Consider the following 22,620-nt stretch of genomic DNA (forward strand, 5'->3'; position numbering starts at 1 on the left):
TCCCTTTCCTTATGTGTGACATGACTCAGCTTCCAGGATGAAGTCACTTCCCCTCCCTGACCTCAGTTTCTTCTTCATCGGTGAGATGACCTAATGAGATCAGGTCTCCTGACATGGGCTCTCAGGCCTCAGTTTCCTCCTCAGTAAAACAGGTTTCGGGGCTGCGAGGAAGGGGATGGGCATCCCCTGGGTGCCCCAGCTTCTCTGCCAGCCCCTCCCGAGGCGGATGGCCACCTGGGGGCCAGATCGCAGGTGTGCAGCCCAGCTGGGGGGGGAAGGGGGCAGCCCCCAGGCCAAGGCCAAGTCTCTGGGCGCCCAGGGGTGCGTGTGGGGAAGAGGGGAGCCCCGGGAATGTGCGGAATTGGGACATGGCGATGTGGGCGGGCGGGGGCGCGGAGAGCTGCCGCCCCCAAGGGCCAGGTAATGACCGCAGCCCCATTTATGGGCCTTTGTGGCCACTGTGGCCTTATAAGGGCAGAAGAGCCCCGTGGCTGGGCGGGCTGGGCCGGGCTGGGCCGGGCTGGAGGAGGGGCGGGGCGGGGCGGGCTGGGCCGGGCTGGGCGGGCTGGGCCGGGCTGGGCGGGCTGGGCCGGGCTGGGCGGGCTGGAGGAGGGGCGGGGCGGGGCGGGCTGGGCCGGGCTGGGCGGACTGGGCCGGGCTGGGCGGGCTGGGCCGGGCTGGGCCGGGAAGGAGGAGGGGCGGGGCGGGGCGGGGCGGGGCGGGGCCCCAGGGCTGCCCTGCCTCCGGTTCCGCTACCTCGGACACCGCATAGCCGCTGCTCCCTGCCCCCCACCGCTCCCCACCCAGGGCTGCCCTCTGGAGTGGCGACCACCGCCCGAGCCCGATCCTGAGCCCCGGGACTCTCCGGGCAGGCGGGGCGGTGCAGTGGTCAGCGCTTGGGTGCTGGCTCTGCCCACCGTACTTATCCACCCAGCTCTTGGAGGTGGTGGGCTGTGCCCTCGGGAGCACGGAGGCCAATCCCCTCGAGTACAAGGGGAGTGACTGTGACTGCGGTCAGTAGAGACCACCTCTACCACTGGGGTGCAGACCTGGGAGGAACCTTGGGGTGCATCGAGCACCGCCACCCCTCCCATTTTACAGAGCTGGACGTTGAGGCCCAGAGGCTTGTCCAAGGTTATCTGGATAGAACCTTTGGACAGATTCCTGAGCCTCTCTCCAGACCCAGTTGCCTCCTGGAAAAAGAGGGATTGGAACCAGAAACCTCTCAAGGCCCCGCTCTGCTCTTAAATGTTAGGGTGCTAACAACGTCAGTAAAAATCCCCCCAGGGGTGCAGACCTTGTAGCAAGAATAGGCTTTGTCTGCCACTGGCCCTCCCCATCCTCTGCGAGTCTCCATTTCCCCCTCTTCCCACCTTTACTCTTAGTCTGACAATGCCAGGAATCTGTGATCTCATCCACATGGGAATTCCCCTCCTCCGGGGAGCTGGAGGCTTTCTTATCCTGTCTGATTCTTGTCCATAGGCTTCCACAAGGCTGGGGGCCTTCCTCAGGGCCTATACTTCCAGAGATCCCTGCAGCTCCTCTTTGACCTCTGTCTCTCATTCTTGTGACTTAGCCTAGGCTGAAGTGTGCCCAACAAATGGGCTTTATCTCCCTAGTAGGATGGAAACTCTTTGAGGACAGGACTTTATTTTTCTATTTGTGTTCCGAGTGCCCCTTCCTTTTTGGACAGATAAGGAAACTGAGGGAGACCCAGAGAACAGTGCTGTTTCATGGAGAGCTGAATTCCTATTTAGGAAAGATAGGTGTGTGCAAATCCCAGGCCTACCACTTCGTGGCTATGTAAGTTTGGGGAAGTCGCTTCCCCCCCTTAGGGCTCAGTTTACTCATCTGTAAAATGAGTGTTGTCAGGGGGAAATGTAGCCCAGTCCTGCAGGATTAGGCTAGCCCTACATGACCGCTGAGGGCCTTGCCCAATCCAAAAGTCTATGACACTAAAAGACTCAGCTAATGTCACAAATCAGAGAGAAGGTATAAGAATTTAGGGGCCTTTTTCCTTTCATGGCTTTTTCCCCCTTTTTAGTCTGATTCGTCTTTCCCAACATGATTAATGTGGGAATATATTTGATATAGTTATATAGAGTATATAATAATTATATATATATATTTAATATACTATATATAATATATACTATATATTATATAATTAATCTGTTTAATATGGTTAATATAGTATAACCTATAGTAGATTACTCTCTGCCTAGAGAGAAGGAAGGAATGAGGGAGGGAGGGAAATGCAGAACTCAAAACCTTACTAAAAATGATTGTTGGAAACCATCTTTGCAAGTTGTTGAAAATAAATAAATAAATTTATTTGGAAAAAAAAAAAGAATTCAGGTGCCTCCCGTTCCAGACCTGCATCACATCACACCATGATCATGGACAAATAATTTAGCCTTCTCAGCCTCTGTTGCATCATCAGTAAAATGAGGGGACTGGACTGGGCAGCACAATGGAAGCAAACACCTTGATTCAGGGGCAAAGGGCATGAGATTAGATTTGAGGGAAGCATTATTCTACCTAACCTCCTTGGTCAGCTCAGAGGTCCTTCTCAGTTTCCCTAAGTGTGGAGACCTCTTCACTCAAATATTAATATATTACATATATATATATATATATATATATATATATATATATATATTTCCCCTCGAATCGATTATTAAGTATCTCCATCATCTGAGATAGTGTCTAACATAGTAGATATTTAATGTCTGTTATCTGATTGGCCAAATGAATGAATGAATGAATGAATGAATGATTTACTGAAGGTGGTGTGAACTGGAGCAATTAGGAAAGCCTTTCTGTAGAAGGTGGTTCTGGAGAACTTAGAACCTAAGAGAACCATTCAATCGCCAGATTTGAGGCTCAGAGGCTTGTCCAAGGTTATCTGGATAGAACCTCTGGGCAAATTCCTGAACCTCTCCGGACCCAGTTGCCTCCTGGAAAGAGAGGATCTGGAGCAGCATTCTAGAGTCAGGGCCATCCCCCAAAGGGAGGTCAAGGAGTTCATTAAGTAAAGATATAACCCCAGGTAGGGATGGGTTCCCCAATCCAGATTCCCCTGGGCTCTTGCTTACTAGAATGTTAGAGAGAGAGAGAAGAGCTCAGACTTAGATGGACTGGTTCAGGAGTTTATTGTGATTAAAACCTTCTTTCCTGCCTGCTGATGTTTTCTTTATTAAGCAGAGTATGGAGGAGTATTTAGGGGATTTAGAGTAAAGAGGGCACCTCTACACCTGGAATGGACCTCATGAGCCATTTAGGAAAACTCCTTCATTTTACAAAGGAGGAAACTGAGGCCCATAGATGGTAAGTAGATTGTCCCAGGTCACACAGGGAAGTAGGTGGCAGAGCTGGAATTAAGACCAAGCTTCTCTGACTCTTTCCCCTATACCAGGCTAAAGACCTGTTTTCAAATCATTCTTTGCCCTACTTCAGAGGTGATCTAACTAATTCTTTAACCCCTCTGAGTTCAAGTGATCAATAAATATTTACTGAGAACCCACTAGTTTCTGACCTAGTGCTAAACTCTGCAGCTACAAAGAGAGAGCCAAAAAGAGGATTCCTGTCCTCAAGGAACAAGGGGCAGCTAGGTGGCGCAGTAGGTAGAGCACTAACCCTGCAGTCAGGAGGACCTGAGTTCAAATTCGGCCTCAGACAATGATTACCTAGCTTTGTGGTCTTGGGCAAGCCACTTAACCCCATTTGCCTTGCAAAAACCTAAACAAACAAAAAAAAGGAAGATAAGTAAATCATCTCTGTGTGAAGGTGGGGATAGGGAAAGAAGGGAACTAGGAAAGGAAAAAAAATCCTGCCTCCTCCTGAAGGTAAGATTTGAACTGAGTCCTGGAGGACCTTCAATCAATCATACTGTCTTCAATCAACCAAACCCTACATGAGAGAGACTGGTCTTTGACCTAATCAATTCAAATGAAAGCAAGATGCCATCACAGAACACTGGGAAGCTTCTCTGTTCCTTTGGTAGAGGAGAGAATATTTGGCCAATCAGTGAAGTGGTCCTGTCCACCATGATGGAATTCTCTTTGGCTCTTGTCTGCAAGGCTACATCACTACTTGAGTTGAGAAAGCTTACTTTTCATGGCCATCTAGGTTGGGGTAAGGGAAGAATCCTTGGGAGATAAAATGCATGGAAGTATATTTCTGTCCTGCTACAACATTCTCTACAAGTGAAACCTAAAGCTATTTTCAAATCCAGACATCAAGTTGTACTAAGAAGTCATCTTTTCCATTCAGTAATGCTGTAAGTTATTACATTAACATCCCTTCCACCTCAAGTGAGGACTATGAACCCATATTTCCAAATATCTCACCCCAGTGGTATCAAACTCAAATAGAAATGGGACCCCAAGGCATATGAGGATTCCCAAAAGTCACATAATGACTTATGTGGCTTACATTTTATCATTATCTATTGCATATTTTGTTAAATATTTGCCATTTAGATTTTAATTTGGTTCTGGCAGCACCCAGCAACTGGTATTTGACACCTCTGTCACATCCCTATTTGGATGTTTCCAGTAATTCTTGAATGTTGGAATGACATAGAGCATAACCCTTAGAGCAGATGCTTCTGATCTCCCTCCCACTACCTCATATACTTTTTTTTATAAAAGAAAAATTTTATTTATTTTGAGTTTTACAATTTCCCCCCCAATCTTGCTTCCCTCCCCTCACAGAAGGTAGTCTGTTAGTCTTTCCATTGTTTCCATGCTGTACATGGATCTAGGCTGAATGTGACCTCATATACTTTTCTGTAGCCCTCCCCCACAATTATCTTGCTTTGATCTTCATGGAGTCTTCCATTTCCTTATCAAACACAAGTTCGGTTCCACAGATTAGCAGTTCCTTATGGATCTCAACCTCCCTCAGTTGTCAGTATTTTTCACATTCCATTCTCACATTCTCACAATGCTCTATAAGGTAAAGAGTTTTCCAGCTACAAAATGATTCCAACTATACAAATTAGAAGCAGCAATAGCAGTGCCAATCACTTTAGGGCAATTATAAAACAGTTGGTGTTCCCCTAGACATATGTCAGAGCCAAGATCATTAGAATTATAAATGCTTTAAAATAAATAATTCTTAAAATAGACTATTTTGGACAATAAAGTAGGGATTCTTACTTAAAAGGCAGCCAAACTGAACAAGAGAACAAATTTTAAAATTTAGCACAGTATGTAAACTCCCAGAGACAAAAGAAAAAATAAGAAAAAAGGCCTCCTGCACTGAAGCTCCTACGTGGAACACCTTAATACAATAATTTGCTCTTTTTAAGTCAGTATAGTGGCTTCCAAGGTCAACTTTGGTTTTACATGAAAATTATCTCCAGTGAGATAACAAAGGTTTTAGAAACTGTAAAGTATTCTAGAAATGAGAGTTGTGACTGTTATGAAAAGTTCTGAATTCAGTAACATTGCTCTGATCTCCAGTCAGAATATTTCCTGACATAAAAGGCTTTTACAATTCTACCTGCCTCTGTTTAACCTCAGAGCAGATACAGTGGAGTCAGGGAGACCTGAATTCAAAGATGACCTCAGACACTTAGCTGGGTGATCCTGAGCAAGTCACTTCACCTTATTTACCTCATTTTCCTCATTTGTTAAATGAGTTGGAGAAGAAAATGGCAACACTTACTATCTGGGTGACCCTGAGCAAGTCACTTTACCGTATTTGCCTCAGTTTCTTCATCTGTCAAATGAACTGGAGAAGGAAATGGCAAAGCATTCCCTTATCTCTGCCAAAAAAAACCCCAAGTGCTGTCATTGAAGTGTCAAACACTGTTGAAAATTGCCATGGAGGGGCAGCTAGGTGGCGCAGTGGATAGAGCACAGACCTTGAAGTCAGGAAGACCTGAGTTCAAATTTGACCTCAGATAATTTTTGCTTACTGACTGTGTGACTTTGGGCAAGTCAATCCCATTGCCTTGCAAAAAAAACCAAAAAGAAAACAAAAAGAAAACTGTTATTGAGATAGCTCTACTATTGAGATAGTTAACTTTGGTTTCTTTGTGGTTAAGGCAGAATTCAATTGTTTTTGTCGTTTTGTTGGGGTTTTTTTAAGGTTTTTGCAAGGCAATGGGGTTAAGTGACTTGCCCAAGGCCACACAGCTAGTAATTATTAAGTGTCTGAGGTTGGATTTGAACTCAGGTCCTCCTGACTCCAGAGCTGGTGCTCTATCTACTGAGCCACCTAGCTTGCTCCTCAATTCTCCTTTAACTTCTCAAATAGAATGACTATAGCCCATGCTTTCTCCAACCAAACAGATCCAGGTTTTCAGAATCTTTTGCCCTGGGGCTGAGATAGCTTCTTTTCCTGGAATAGAAGCCACTCTCTTTCACAATGAATAATTACCTTGTTCACTTTCAGGATTGATTCCATCAAAAGTGTTCTAGTCCCAACAAGTCAGCAAGCTCAGATGGGGTACTAGCCTATGCACCTAGGAAGGTGGAGGAGTATTCCAACAGCCAGTGTGAAGGCTTGGATTTGGGAAATGGAGGCCAGCAAAGATGGATGGTAAAGAGCATGGGAGAAGGGACACATTAGAGACTGGAAATGCAGGAAGGTCTAAGGAACTTCAAGTGACAGAAGATGGGAGTTTATTGAGTAACAGTTTGAAACAATCACCCCCATGTTTTAGCAGCTGAGAGGTGGATGGTTTGGGATGAGGAGAGGGGAGGCAAGGAGGTCCTGCAGAAGACCCTCCAGGCCTAGAAGAAGAGCATGATATCAGAGAGATGATGTCATGACAAACATGTGAATTGGGGGCTGTGCCAAGTCCTCAGCCTCACTTTCTCCTCCAGAGCATCTGGCTCCAGTGGCCAAATGAGGATCAGGACAACTGGAGATGGCTCTGGATGGGAGGCAATCAGAATTATGACTTGCTCGAGAAAACGTCTGAGGTCAGATTTGAACTCAGGTCCTCCAGACTTCAGGCCCAGAGACCCACTCTGCCATCTAGCTGCCCAGGCCTGGGATAGAGGCTGTGGGAGTGGAGAGGAGAGAAGGGGTCATGGAGTTAAGCAGGGGCCTGTGCAGGAAAGTCTTGTGGAGGTGAGTCAGCGTGCAATCTAGGAGAAGTTAGGAAGATTTGACAGTAGGCTGTGGGGTTGGTGGGGGGCCTGAGAATGGGGAGTCAGGGATGACTCTGAGGTGCCTGAGGAGAGGCTGATGTCCTAGGTCCGAAGAGGGAAGGATATGGGAGGAAAGAGGATAAACTCTGTTGTGGCCTTGTGGAGTCTGAGCTGCCTGGAGGTTAGAGATCCAGGGAGAGAAGTCCCTAAGGTGACTGGGACTCTGGGGCCCAGGGTTGGCTGTGTGGACCTGAGATCCAGCTGCATCATCCACCAAGGACACCAGTGGCTGAGATCACCTAGGGAGGGGGTGGAGAAAAGCAAGTAATCCTTGCACACCCTCCCTGGAGGAGTTTTGAAAATTGGCCCACAAAGGTTCACTGCAATCCTGGGAGGGAGCTCCTCCAAGTGAGAAGGGCACCACTTCAGGTATGAAAGCAACAATAATGAGCATTTTAAGATCTGCCAAGGGCTATATGTGTATACATAATTTATGAAGAACCTGGAGCTTACAAAAGGCAAATCTGGATTCTGGTGAAGCAGGGTGCACGTGTAAACCTCCAGACTAAAACTGGGGCTCTTTCAAATGCAGTTGTGAGCTGTGGGTTTTGCAGAGCCTGGACTCTGACCCTTCATGGCTACATCTGGGGGTTTCTTGGCAATGATACCGAAATGGTTTCCTTCTCCAGTTCATTTTACAGATGAAGAAACTGAGTAAATGGAGTAAATGACTTGCCCAGGGTGTTTGGGTCCTGATTTGAACTCGGGCCACTTAGGGGCCCCATTTAGAGAATTGGGCAGGAAGCCATTCCCTAGAAGCTGTAATTAGTTGAGGGTGGGGGCAGAAAGGGCAAGGGCAAGGAGAATTGGGAGTCCAGGGTGGGGGCAGTTTTGGAGGGGTGGGGGTAAGAGGAGCGAATGGAACCAGACTTCATCACAACTGTAGTTTGTTTGGGTCCTTCCCCTTCAGGTTTTCTTTCTTCCCCCTCACCCAATTCCACCCTAAACCAGGTGCTTCCTGGCTTCCTTAGGTTTATGGCTGAGGAAAAGGAATCTGTCATCTTTTCCTGTTCTTTGTAAATGGAATGCTCACAGTGGTTGGTGGTCTTCAAATTCAGAATAACAACATTTTTGAAAAGTGAAGAAAGTTACCAACCTGACCTTAGGAGCCCTGGATTTGATGTACTAGCAAATCACTTCCCTTCTCTGGTCTCTATGGTTGCATCTGTAAAATGGGGATAAGATTGCTCAAAAGACTTGGCAGTAGGGGATAAAGCACCGGCCTTGGAGTCAGGAGGACCTGGGTTCAAATCCGATCTCAGACACTTGATAATGACCTAGCTGTGTGGCCTTGGGCAAGCCACTTAATCCCATTTGCCTTGCAAAAAACCTAAAAAAAAAAAGACTTGGTAGTAAAACCTAGTCCCATGGAGATGTGCTTCACACAAAGGATCCTCATCCTTTGGTCGCAATCTGGTGACTTAATCTGGCTAGAGAGCTCTAGGTCCTCTCTGTTCAAGTGGAGGCCAGCCACTGGGGGCCCCCTTTGTATTCTGGAGCTGCCTAGGGCCCTGAGATGTTGAGTGATTAGCCAGTCTTGCCTGAAGCCGGGTCCCACACCCACCCTTTCCATCTCACTTTCTCTGGTGACTTCTCTGGAGCTAGCCCAGAATGACGTAAGCCCCTTGAGGGCAGGGACTGGCCTCCCATCCCCTTCTATGGGCTCTTCATCAGAGTTGACTAACTGCCTTTTCTTCATTGTTGAGTCAGAGGCTGGACCTCCACTCACCCTACCCAGCAGCCTCTCCCCACTACTTTTATTCATATCAAACATGCTGGGGATTGAAGAAGGGATTAGTTGTTCCTTTTAAGAGATTTTCTCTTAAACAATCAATTTAACAAATTTTTAAATAAGAATTCATCACATTGAGAGCTCAGTGGCCCAATGGCTAGAGCTTGGGTGTTAAAATCAGTAAGACCTTGCCTCAGTCTTTTTTTTTTTTTGGCAAGGCAATGGGATTAGGCGCAGCTACGTGGCACAGTGGATAGAGTACTGGTCCTGGAGGCAGGAGGACCTGAATTCAAATCCAACCTGACACTTATTAATTCTAGCCGTGTGGTCTTGGGCAAGTCACTTAACCCCATTGCCTTGCAAAAAAAGGAAAAAAAAAAGAAGGCAATGGGGTTAAATGACTTGTCCAGGTTCACACAGCTAGATAATTATTAAGGTCTAAAACCAGATTTGAACTCAGAGCCTCCTGACTTACAGGACCAATGCTCTATCCACTGTGCCACCTAACTGCCCCTTGCCTCAAATTCTTAGACACTTAACCCTAGGTTTTGATTATTTTCTCTGTGCCTCAGTTATCCCATCTGTAACATGTAAATAATAATGCCCCATTCCAACCAGGATTGGGAGAATAAAAGACAGACAACACACTTTGCAGAATTAATACTTGTGTTATTATTATCCCCTGCTCAGGGAGGTGGCCCGGTGGCTAGTGTTGGACATGGATGGACTCAGGAAGGCCTGAATTCATATTCTGCCTCAATATCTAGCTGTGTGACCTTGAGCAAGTCACTTAACCTCTGCTTACCTTAGTTTCCCTATCTGTAAAATGGCAACAATAATACCTTCCTCCCAGAGGTATTATAAGGACAAAATGAGAAGATATTTGTAAATGTACTTTGCAAGGCTCTCTAGCTATTAGTAGGGCCAAGGAGGCTTTGTCTTAGACAGCAACCGTTTAGAAGGTGTGACACTGGCACCAGCAATTAACTGTAGAGAAATAACTGATCTTAACACCTGGTTATCAAGAATAATTAATACAATGATTAACAAGTCGATATAATGATTATATTAATTAAATTAATATAATGCTTAAACATGCACATATAGCCTGTTTGTATAGTAATGATTCTATTAATTCAATTACTGTAACAATGTTTGTATTATAATTCTATCATTAATACAGCAATATTAAAAATTACTCTATTATCCATATCCTAATATAGTTGATATTTTCTGAAGGAATGCTGAGATTGGACACTACCATGTGGAGCTTGGAGCTCTTCCCTGCCACCTCCCAAGGTTGACGTTTCATGGTGTGCCGCTCTCCCCATTAGGTACAAGGCAGAACCGATATAAAAGACAAGGCCCCAAAACCCAGAGGACAAGCCTTGGCTGTGGACACAAGGACCTCAGTTCCAAGGGTAGTCCTCTGCTGTTTACTTCTGAAGTAGGTAAGTCAGGGAAGCTTTCTGGGTCTGACTCCCCTGGCCCTCGGACACTGAGTAATCCTTTATGTTCTCCATTTATATATTGCAATGGCCTGGTGGGGATGGGGGTGGGAGTGGCAGCTGGGTGGCCCTGGATTCAGGAAGACCTGAGTTCAAATCCAGCCTCAGACACTTAATGATGACCTAGCTGTGTGACCTTGGGCAACTCACAACCCCATAGTCTTACAAAAACCAAAAAAAAAAAGAAAGAAAGAAACAGATTGGCCTCAGAGATCCAGTCCAGTTCCAGATGTTTGATCCAGGACCTTGAGAGGGGCACATGGGAAGGAGACAGGATGCTTCGGAAGGTTCCCCTCTAGATAAGAGGAGCAGGATGAAGACTTGATGGGAAAGTGCATTGGAGCAGGCCTTGAAGGATGGACCGGCTTTCAACAGGAGGAGGTTCAGAAATTCTCAACAAAGATGGAAGACTGGGAAGTCAACCTTAAGGTGGAGGACAAGTGGTACAGATGGCTGGGCAGAGGCCATAAGAGGAAGGCAATCCAGTGAGGGAGGGGTCCAAACCATTCCAGGTTGACTCTAGTGCCCAGATAAAAACATTTTTTGCCTGAACCAAATACATAAAAACTGAATGTAAAGAGGGCCTGTACAAAGCTGTCTCTTTGGAAACCAGGCCATGCCCTGAGCATAAAAGGATCATATAATATATCAGAGAAAAGCAAGAAACTTATAGAATCTAGGGGAGAAGATTTTGAGCTCTTGAATCAAGATATTGGAAAAAGCATGAAACCAAAGGGGAATGCGCTAGAAGAGAAGGGAGCTATGGAGGAGAGAGCGTAACTCGATAGGCATCTTGGTTGGAATGAAGGACACAGATAGAGGGAGGTACAAGAACAGGCCAGGTCGCCTCCCAGTGTCTATTCATACACCAAGTTCCTTTCCCCAGATGGCTCCAATAAACCGAATTTTGCTTCTCCACCAAGGGAATGGGCTTGCCTGGAGCTAGATCTAAATCTCAAGTTAAGTAGAGAACCTAACTTCTGCCCAGGCCTCCTGGTTTAGAGGAATCCTAACTGAATTTGAGATAGGAACTAAATGAACTGAGGGAGCCATTCTATTGCTCTGTAGACTTAAAATGAGCCAATGGTTATAACTGGGTGTGTCAAAAGGATCATAGATTTAGAACTGGAAAGTACCTTAGAGGCCATCTAGTCAATCTACTCATTTTACAGGTGGGGAAACTGAGGCCCAAGTAGATAAAGCAATTTGCCCAGGGTCACACAGCTAGTTAAGTGTGAGGGTTTGACAGGGTTTGAACCAAAGTATTCCTGACAACAAATGTAATTATCAAATTGAATGCCTCCAATGTTTTACCCAAAGGAATGATTCTTTAAACAGGAATTTTCAATCCAGGATTAGTTTTTTTTTATTAAATAGTTGGATAAATATATTTCAACATGATTTTGTTTCCTTTATAATCCTAAGTATTCTGTTTCATGTATTTGAATATATATTCATAAGAAACCTATTTCACCAGACTGACTGCCCAAGGGGGCCACGAAGAAGCCCTTGTTTTTTCAAAGGAAGAATTTCAGTCTCCTTCAAGAAAAGAAAGAAGTGAAGGCTAAAGCTCTCAAGGAAATTCCCAAGTATTTTTTTTCCTGCAAGTTTCTCTAGAGGACAGAATGTCACCCCACCTAGGAGGAAAGGTGGACAATGAGTCCCTTCCTTACCCCTTCTCCCCTTAGACCAGAATCCCTCTACAGACTGGGGAGAGAAAGGGTGTGATGGGGCAGTGGGAAAGAAGAGCTGATTTCTAATTATTCTGGGAAAGACAATCCCAAGAGAGGAACCAACAGGTTAATGGGGCTTGCATGGGGTGTGTTTGCAGTTTATGAAAATAAACAATCCTAATCTTCTCAGACTGTCCCTGGGGCTGAGCAAACACAGATCCCTCCCCAATTCTTTGCAGTCCAGGAGGGGAGGGTGGAAGTAGGTTCAGAGCTGAAGGGCTCTCCTAGCTGTTCCCAGGATCCCCAAGGCCTGAAAGAAGGGTTAACACCCCAATGCTGGGGAGAAGAGGAAAGGGAAATAGCTAAGGAGGGGGAAGGCCACCTGGAGGGGCCACCTGAGCACCCCAGACTACAGAATATGAAAGCTGAGAGGGATCTCAGTGCTAAGAATGTGAGAGCTGGCTTGGGAGGGGCCTGGAAACAGGAAGCCCCTCAGCTCATGGAATGTCAGAAGTGAAGGGCTCCCAGACTAGAGAGTCTCATCATTGAGAACAGAGGGGTGAAGGGTCTGAGAGAGAAATCATTCAGTCTACCCCTCATCTCACAGAAGAGCAAACCCCAGAAGGAAATGACTTATTTAAGGTCACACTCACACAGCAACAGTGCCAAGACTAGAAGTTAGGTCTCTTAACTACCCCATTACATTTCCCTGCCCCTGCCCCTCTGTTTCCCCTTTCAGAAAAGCCACCCAGGCAGATCTGCCTCTTTCTCTTGATGTCTGGGTTTGAGAAGGCCCCAGTGTGGTACGTGGTGAAATGTTCAATAAACACCAGGCCCTCTACTTGCCAGGCCAATGGGCCACTGGGAAGTCACTGAAGCAGTGGCTCCAGGCCTAGCCAGCTCCAAGTGACCCTGCCTCCCTTTCCCAGAGCCTGCAGCCAGCAGGCCGGCCAGAACCACTGGTGCAGAGAAACCAATGGTATGTGCAAGGGCCCAGGGAACAATCTGACTGAGGGACAAGGGTCACCCCTCCTGGGAGGGGCCTGGTCAGTACCCAGCCACCCCCACTCTCTTCCAAAGGCAAAAAGGTTAACCAAACATCTGGAAAGTATTTCCCTAGAGCATCTGGAGGAAAGGCAACTCCCTGCCTGGCAAAGGCAGAAACAAGGCAAATGCCTTCTGGTCTCCCCTATGCTGTCACTTGGGTAGGGGACCTCGGGCAAGGGGGACCTCAAAGACAATCTGAATGTCTGTCTCCTTATCTAAGACACAGGGGATTGTGAGCAGTGAGAAGAAAAGGGGTCTACCCAGTGCCTTGAGGGTGACGTGAATGTAAGGGGGGCAGCTAGGATGGATTTTGGAGGTGCCAAGAAGTTGGGGCTTACAACCCTAGAAACTCATGGAACATCAGAGCAGGAAGGGACCTTAGAACAGACAAAATCTAAGAGGCCTTAGAAAATGGAATTTCTAGTTAGGAAACACCTTAAAAAAATCCATACTCCAGTCCCCTCATGTTTACAGCTGAGGAAACTAAGGTCAAGAGAGGGAAAGTAACTTGCTGAAGGTCACATGGCTGCTCATTTAGAACTAGAACCAGAGTTCAGTATCTCAAGGCCCTGTCTAGAACTGTTGGCACTATCCCAGGCCATCCCCCCTTTGAAGTAGGATCTTGAGCTTTTGGGCTGACTAGTAAGGGTTAGGGGGGCAAAGGGATGAAGGAAGGAGAGAGTCTGACAACTGTTTTCTCTTCCACCCATATCCCTACAAAACCAGACTGGGATGTTGCTGGTATGGGAGACACATTAGCATCTCCAGTTCTGGCCAGATGGGGTAAAGAGCAGAGATCATTTAATGTTGCTAACGTTTCCATTCTGGGATGGGGAGGTGGGCCTCAGAAGGCCCTTAAGGGTGGATGCTTTGACCCTCCCCTCTTTGAGGGTATTCTGGTGTCAGAGTTTCTCAGCAGGTATCCTGGCTTTAAATCATCAGGATTGTGAGGGTCTGTCTTGGGTCCTAACTCCTCAGGGGTAGTTGCAGGTGGAATAGAAAGTCAGTTGGCCAACAGTGGCTCTAGGGTTCTAGTCATGCTCATTGGAGCTGAACATTGGCATGGAACTGAACCACACCCAGAGTAAATGGACTGTCCTCTGCCTCCTAGAATCCCTGAATCCTTTTTTTTCTTTAGTTTTTACAAGGCAGTTGGGTTAAGTGGCTTGCCCAAGGTCACATGGCCAGGCAATTATTATGTGTCTGAGATGGGATTTGAACTCAGGTCCTGACTCCAGGGCCTGTATTCTATCCACTGCCCCCCTGGATCCCTTTTATAAAAGCAGTGATTGGGGGCTGCTTCCTCTCTGAGGCCTCGCCTGGTCTACTCTACCCTCAAATTACTTTGTATTTACTCTTTCTGCATTTTGGGACTTCTACATGTACAATGCTAATTTTTTCTCTAGTAGACTCTAATCTTCTTTAAGTCTTACTTAGCGCATAGTAGGCATGCACTGGAAGCACTTGTTGCCTTTATTTGAGGATGAGGTAGGTCTTTGGAGGCTGGGAGTCAAAACTCCAGGGAACACTTCCAGATCCCCATTCCCATTTGCACCCTTTCCCACATGGCTTTGCAGCAAGCCAACTCTTGGTGCAGTTTCCTATGGAAGACAGGAGGTATCTTTTTATCCCCTCTTCTATTTCTGCAGAGAACCTGGGGCCATTCTTTAAAAAACCAAAACAAAAATTATAAACCTAACAACCATCAATAAAAACAGTTGCATGGAAATGTACAATTAGGGATAAAATCTCACCCTAAACCCTCAGTTTTCACTGAGGCAGAGCTAAAGGGATTAATTCATGGCTAACAAAGGAGCAAAGAAAACTCTTTTGTTCTGTGTCTTCTACCAGGCTTGCCTCCAGCACCATTGGCCCTGCTCTCTCCTTCCTTCTCTTTTTTATATGGTTACAGTCGGCATGTACAAAGTCCTGGTTTCCCTTGGCATACCCTCTTATGCGCCCTTCATATTTCCTTGTATGTTTTGTTATGATTGTTTTTTTATGGTACCATAACATTCCACTCCATAATTTGGTCACCCATGGTCTAGTTATAGGACAGGTAGGTTGTTTCCAGTTTTTTGCTAGAACAAATAGACCAATTATTATTATTTTTTTCCTATAGCTAAGTCCCTTTCTCTCCCTGTTCCTCCCTCCCCTTTTATGTTTATATTAGGGTAGAGTTAAGAATTCTAGATAATAATGTAGTTACCTTAGAGATCATCTGATTCAACCATCTGTATCCAAAGAAAGAATTGTGGAGTTTAAACAAAGACCAAAGACTATTACCTTTAATTTAATTTAATTATTTTTTTTATTTTTTTAGGTTTTTGCAAGGCAATGGGGTTAAGTGACTTGTCCAAGGTCACACAGCTAGGTAATTATTAAGTATCTGAGGTTGGATTTGAACTCAGGTCCTCCTGACTTCAGGGTTGGTGGTCTATCCACTATGCCACCTAGCCATCCCTCACATTCAGTTTTGCTCAATGTACAGCATGCAAACAATGCAAAGACTATCAGACTGCCTTCTGGGGTGGGGGTGGGGGAGGGAAGCGAGATGGGGGAAAATTGTAAAATTCAAAAACAATAAAAAAAAAGATCATCTGATTCACCCCCTCCCTTCCTTCTACCCATGAGGTTCCTCATACAATTAGTGAGTCAAAAGAAACAATTCTTTGTGACATTGCACGTTGTCACATTGTTTTCCAAAACATAGAAGTCCCAGAGTAGTAAAAAATTGTTGGATTTTGGATTTGAGCTCAAATGCCCTTCTACTTATTGCCTATGTGACTTGAGTCTTCACTCATTATCACCCGTAGACTTGGACTAAATGACTTCTAAGACCCTTGAACCTTTATATTTATAATTTAATGCTTGCATCAGGTTGCAATTCCACTAAAAATGTATGAGTTCCAGTTTTCCCCACAGCTCTGTCAATGTTAAATTTTTTTCAGTTTTTGTCACTGCATTCCAGAGTGGTAAACAGAATCATTTTTGAATCTTGGGAATAATTTAACACCACTCAAATTTTGCTTCTCTAAATTGCAATGTCTAGGACATCTTGCTTGTTTTTTAGTTTGTTTACTGACTTACTTGTTGAACTGAACCATATGAAAGAAGTAACTATTATGTGCCAGATTCTGCTAAGTGTTGAGTATGCAAAAGCGTTTTGAATAGGAAGATAGCACCTATAGGGGAAGTTCAAGAAAATGCAGCATGACCCGGGGATGGCCTGGAAGAGCCAGCAGTACAGAATGGGCTGGAACTGGGCAAAACTGAGGTGAAAGGTCACTCACCAGAGATCAGCAGCCCACAGGAGTGGGAACTTGAGTTTTAATGGGAAGAGGAGGACACCAGAGAATAGGTGCCATGACTTGACAATGGTTGAGGAGTATTGACATGTTAGAAGGTCACCCAGAGATATGAATGGTAGCTGAAAATGGATATAATTCAACTATCTTCTCTCTCCACTAAGAAAAAGCTAGTCCTAATGGGAAATGGGGCAGCACTTGTCCTGCTGCCACCACCACCACCACCACCATTACAACCACTAAAAACAAGGCCCAGTGGTAGCAGTAGTAACATATCTGGATAGTGCCCAAAAGTTTAGCTTTTTGTTCTTGTTGGTTGGTTTGTTTGTTTGTTTTGCAAGTCAATGAGGTTAAATGACTTGTTCAAGGGCACAGAGCTAGGTAATTATTATTTGGGATTTGAACTCCTGACTCCAGGGCCAATGCTCTACCCACCACCTAGCTGCCTCAATAGTTAAGTTCTTAATATTCATTACAGTGCTCCTAACCTGTAGTCTTTCTTCAAAAATCATTATAAGAAGGAAGAAGATCTCAAGATCCTAGAACAAACCAGTTACCATTTTGTCTACTTTGCAGATCAATGAGTTCCAATAGGTCTCGTTGAAAGAGCTGGGATTCAAAGAAGAAAACGAAGGCATGTATAATGGTATCTGGAGAGGAAAAGAAGAGATTATTATAATTACACCTAACCATGAATCTTTAGCAAGAATCTGGGCCAGCCTGGTAGACTATGAAAAAATGCTGACAAAAGCCAAAGAAGTTTAGAAAATATGGGAAGATACACCAGTCTCTAAAGAAGGAAAAATAATAAGACTGACTGCAACAGAAGATCCAGATTCTAGGAAACTAGATATCTTTAGAGAGGGGAAAATCTTAGGGGAAGGGGATGAGGAAATCTCAAGAGAACAGGAATATTTGTGATTATATTGTTGGCTTGCTTTGGATGATCAGAGGTCACATTTTGCCTTCTGAAAGACCAGGCCATGCCCTCACTGAACAATGGAATTCTTTGGGACTAGTTGGCATCATCATTGCATTCGATTTCTCAGTGGCTGTGTTTGGCTGGAACCATGCCATTGCTCTGATCTGCAGGAATGTTTTCCTTTGCAAAGGGAACTAATAACTCTCATTAGCATAAATGTCACAAAGATAGTGGCCAAAGTTTTGGAAGACAATAACCTACTGATGAGATCTGTTTCATGATATGTGGCACAGCAATGCCCAAAGGTGAGCAGGTAGACCTGCTGTCCTTCACAGGAAGTACCCAAATGGAAAAACAGGTGGCAATCATTGTACAGAAGAGGATTGGGAGAAGTTGGTTAGAGCTTGGTGGAAACAATGCTATAATTGCTTTTGAAGTTTCAGACCTTAATTTAAAGATTCCTTTAGTTCTCTCTGCAGCTGTGGGGATAGCAGGCCAGAGATGTACAATTGCCAGGAGACTGTTTATGCATGAACGCATCCCTGATGAAGTTGTGGTTAAGATTCTCAAGGCATATGCACAAATTCACATTGGAAATCCATGGGATCCAAATATTCTCTATGGGCCCCTACACCAAATAGACAATAAACATGTTCCTTGGTGAACCTGGCCACTAGTACTTGACGTATAGCAGCACACACTTATCATTTCTGAAGATGAATTTAGCCTTGGATAATATAGAAAACTGCCCACTCTTATGCTCATCTTTATTATTGCAAGTAAAAACATGCTAGTTTAATCGGAAAATCTTACCAATGAGTCATTTGATGGTGAAAGAAAATCTAGAGTGCACTGATCCCTGGTTTGCTATGACATTGTACTAGGAAGACATATAAATGGATGGTATGAAGTGAATATTCCTACATGTATATAGAGAGGTTTGTACATGCATGTCTAATAGTCTCATGGCTGTAGTGAACAGGGCTATGCGTGGCCATCATCAGCTCAGTCTTGACAAGATCATGAAGGATGGTAACATGGTGGATTTATTGAATGCAGGCATTAATGGTTCCCAGTCTAGGAATGAGGGCTGAGGAAATATGACATGTGAGGATTACATAACAGAAGCCCATTAGGACGACATGGGTAGTTTTTCCTATGCCATATAACTATAGTTATTGGGATGCCATATGCTTAGGCCAGTAGTACAAGGTAGTTCTGAGTATAGCAACAAACTCTAAGAGTAATTAGGTGAAAGGCTTGGAGTATCTCCTAATATTAGTCTCATAGTTCATTGGGTGTATTGATTTATAAGAATTTTTTTTTTTTAGGCTTTAGCAAGGCAAATGGGGTTAAGTGGCTTGCCTAAGGCCACACAGCTAGGTCATTATTAAGTGTCTGAGACCAGATTTGAACCCAGGTCCTCCTGACTCCAGGGATGGTGCTTTATCCACTGCGCCACCTAGCCACCCCGATTTATAAGAATTTTTAAAATGTCATCCATCAGTTTATTTCTAGGATCCTTTTGCAGGTCATCTATATCAAGCAAGTTTAACAGAGGACTACTGCGGGGAGTCTTTCCTCCAGGAAGAAAAGCAGAATTTGAATGATTTGTCTAAATAATTACACGCAATAATTATTTAAAATTTGGCCTCATATCCTGTTGTCCAGTAGACAACTTTTTTCCTTCCAAATTCATGTGTCTAAAACCAGATGGTATCTATCCTGGTTTTAAAGTTGTTTTTATTTGTAATTATTATTTTTGCCAAAAGCTTCTCAATTAGCTACCTCAACCATTTTTTTTTTTTTAGTTTTTGCAAGGCAATGGGGTTAAGTGGCTTGCCCAAGGCCACACAGCTAGGTAATTATTAAGTGTCTGAGACCGGATTTGAACCCAGGTACTCCTGACTCCAGGGCCGGTGCTTTATCCACTACGCCACCTAGCCACCCCCTCAACCATTTTTCTAAAAGCCTTTCTCACTGAATCACTGTGGCTTCTTTTATATGGAGCTAGTTTCAAGTTGGTTCTTAAGAGCAGGATAAAGTCCTAAAATGGGACGTTGAAATCACGTCATACAAGCACCTAGTGATGCTTTCTCTTTGGACTAGCCTACTCATAAAAATTTCTCTTTTAATATTGCAAAATCTAATTGGAGGTAATTTCTGCAGGTCTAAGGAAATAAAGAGTATTTGATTAGAATGAAAAAGTGCAGACAGAATAACTGTTATCATTACCGTTTTATAAATGAAGAGAAAAGTACAATGAGTCAGTATATAAATGAGTCAGAAGTTCACAACAAGTTCACAGTTTCATGATGAAACCTAAAGGATGGGGAGTATGGTGGCGGGAAAATGCTAAGAACATTGGAATGAGAAGGTATCCCTTCCTTTTCAGAGGTGGAGGTCTATGGGTGCAAAAGAGGGTAGGCCTATGACTAGATTGCATTCTAGAGAACAATTTGGAACTGTGCCCAAAGGGTAATAAAACTGTGCATACCTTTGATCTATACTAGATCTGTATCCCAAAGAGATCACAAAAAAGGGCAAAAACCCCACATGTACAAGATTGTTCATAGCAGCACTTTTTGTAGAAGCAAAGAAATGGAAAATTGAGGGGATGTCCATCAATTGGTTGAACAAGCTGTGGTATATGAATGTAATGGAGTACTTTGTGCCATAAGAAATGATCAGTAGGCAGATTTCAGAAAAATCTGGAAAGACTTACCTGAATTGATGCTGAGGGAAGTGAGCAGAACCAGGAGAACAGTGTAGACAATAATAGCAACATCGTGTGATGATCAGCTATGATGGACCTAGCTCTCCTCAGCAATACAGTGATTAAAGACAATTTCTAAAAGACCTGCAATGGAAAATGCCATTTATAATCAGAGAAGGAACTATGGAATCTGAATGCAAATCAAAGAATAATATTTTCACCTTTTTAAATTTGTTTTTTGCTCTTTTATTCATATGGTTTTTCCTTTTTTTAATTCTGATTCTTCTTTCACAGCATGACTAATATAGAAATATGTATGACACTATTGTACATGTTAAAGGAAAGGTTGATATTGGTTACAGTTTTTGAATTGTTTTTAGTATCTGTTATAAGGGATTAGTAAGAGGAGGAGAAAGGATATTTGAAAATGAAGGTGATGCTTTTTAAATTTTCTTTTTATGGTTCTTCTTTCTTATGTTTTTTTTCCCCTTTAGTTCTGTTTCTTCTTTCAACACATGACTGTGTATATACAACCTATATCAGTTTACTCACTGCCATGGAAATTTGGAAAAAAATAGATAAAATAAGTAAAATAAAGAAAATAACATAAAGAAAATGAAGGTGATGTAAAAACAAAAGAGAAGAGTACTTTTTTCTTTAATGTAAAGTTTTTGCTTTTTTTCCAATTACATATAAAGATGATTTTCAACATTCATTTTTTGTAAGATTTTGAGTTCCACATTTTCCTCCCTCCTTTTCCTCTCCCTTTCCCTTGACAGTGAGTAATTGAATATTTTTAAAGGCATGTTTAAGTCAGGAAGATCTGGACACCATCCCAGATGCTTATTAGCTGTATGACTCTGAGAAAGTCATTGAATCTCTCTGTCTGAGTTTTTCTAGAAATTAATAATAGCTTTGACTTCCCTAGTCTCTATTAAGTATCAAAAGAGACTGTGTAGTTTGCAAACTTCAAAGTGCTAGATAAGATCCATTAACTGGTATAAGTCACTTGATCTGTAGACAGGGTAGGATTCTTTCCTCATCTGTAAAATGGGAACTATTATTATGATTGGTCCCTCTCATTCCTCCTGCTCCATCTGAATTTCCTTTGGCTGTTATATATACTTTTTAAAAATTTGGGTTTTTTTTGTTTTTGTGAGGCAATGGGCTTAAGTGACTTGTACAAAGTCACACAGCAAGGTAATTTATTAAGTGTCTGAAGCCATACTTGAACTCAGGTCCTCCTGACTCCAGGGCCCATGCTCTATCCACTGCGCCACCTAGCTGCCATTGCTCTGTATACTTTTTTTTAGGTTTTTTGCAAGGCAATGGGGTTAAGTGGCTCGCCCAAGGCCACACAGCTAGGTAATTATTAAGTGTCTGAGGTGGAATTTGAATTCAGGTCTTCCTGACTCCAGGGCTGGTGTTCTATCCACTGCACCATCCACTGCGCCACCTAGCCGTCCCTTCTTCTGTATACTTTTTTTTTTTAGGTTTTTGCAAGGCAAACGGGGTTAAGTGGCTTGCCCAAGGCCACACAGCTAGGTAATTATTAAGTGTCTGAGGCCGGATTTGAACCCAGGTACTCCTGACTCCAGGGCTGGTGCCTTATGCACTGTGCCACCTAGCCGCCCCTTCTGTATACTTTTAAAAATTGTTTCATTCATGTATTTTTCATTCTTTTTTTGGGTGTCTCTATCATTTTCTCCCCCCATTTCCAAAAAGCCATCATAAGATCTCCCTTATAACTAAGAAATATACACATTGGTTGTGTCTGAGAATATGCCTCAACTTGCATCCTGAGTCCATCCCTTCTCTGCCAAGAGGCAGGAGACATTGGTCAGGATTCTGGAGTCTTCCCCCTTCTACTTTTTTGACAGTCAGTGATGAACCAGGACCATTCTCGAAGCTCCTCCAGTGTGAACCTGTGTTCTCCTGATGGAATCTCTAAGAACTTGTGAAACATCAGAAGACGATGGCCAGAGAAGGCTAAGGATTATATTCCTAATTATTGCATATTGACTATTGTTCAAATCAAGTCTTTCTGTCCCTTTCCAGCTCCCAAATCATAAGAGAGGCTTTTGATTGGGGAACATCCACTCTATCTTGCCCAGGCACAATCCTGCCATGATATTAGCTGTAACCCTCCCTCCACCAACCACTTCCTTTCTGACTCAACTTGGAGAAAAGCAATCCAATCAACACTACTATTCCTGGTAAGGATATGTCACAGAATTGTCCTGGGAATCCCTCTGATTCCATTTTCCAAAAACAGTCCTCCTTGACCACCAAACTCCTGTCTGTGTTTCTTCCCTTGTTAGAATGTAAGTAGGGGACAGCTAGGTGGCAGGTAGATAGAGCACTGGCCCTGGAGTCAGGAGGACTTAAGTTCAAATCCAGCCTCAGATACTTAATAATTGCCAAGAGTGACCTTGGGCAAGTTACTCTTAACCCCATTGCCTTAAATAATTTTTTTAAAAAAATAATGTAAGTTTCTTGGAGGGCAAGGGCCGTCTGGCTTATTTATTTTTCTGTCCCCACC

The 22,620-nt window shown here is 43.9% G+C and overlaps 1 pseudogene; it reads left to right on the top strand.

Annotated features, from left to right (window-relative positions):
- Nucleotides 1–368: 368 nt before the first annotated feature.
- On the top strand, nt 369–18,039 carry LOC141512265 (alpha-aminoadipic semialdehyde dehydrogenase-like; annotated as a pseudogene).
- Nucleotides 18,040–22,620: the final 4,581 nt, after the last annotated feature.

The sequence above is a fragment of the Macrotis lagotis genome, chromosome 2 (assembly GCF_037893015.1).
Source record: "Macrotis lagotis isolate mMagLag1 chromosome 2, bilby.v1.9.chrom.fasta, whole genome shotgun sequence".
NCBI classification, from domain to species: domain Eukaryota; kingdom Metazoa; phylum Chordata; class Mammalia; order Peramelemorphia; family Peramelidae; genus Macrotis; species Macrotis lagotis.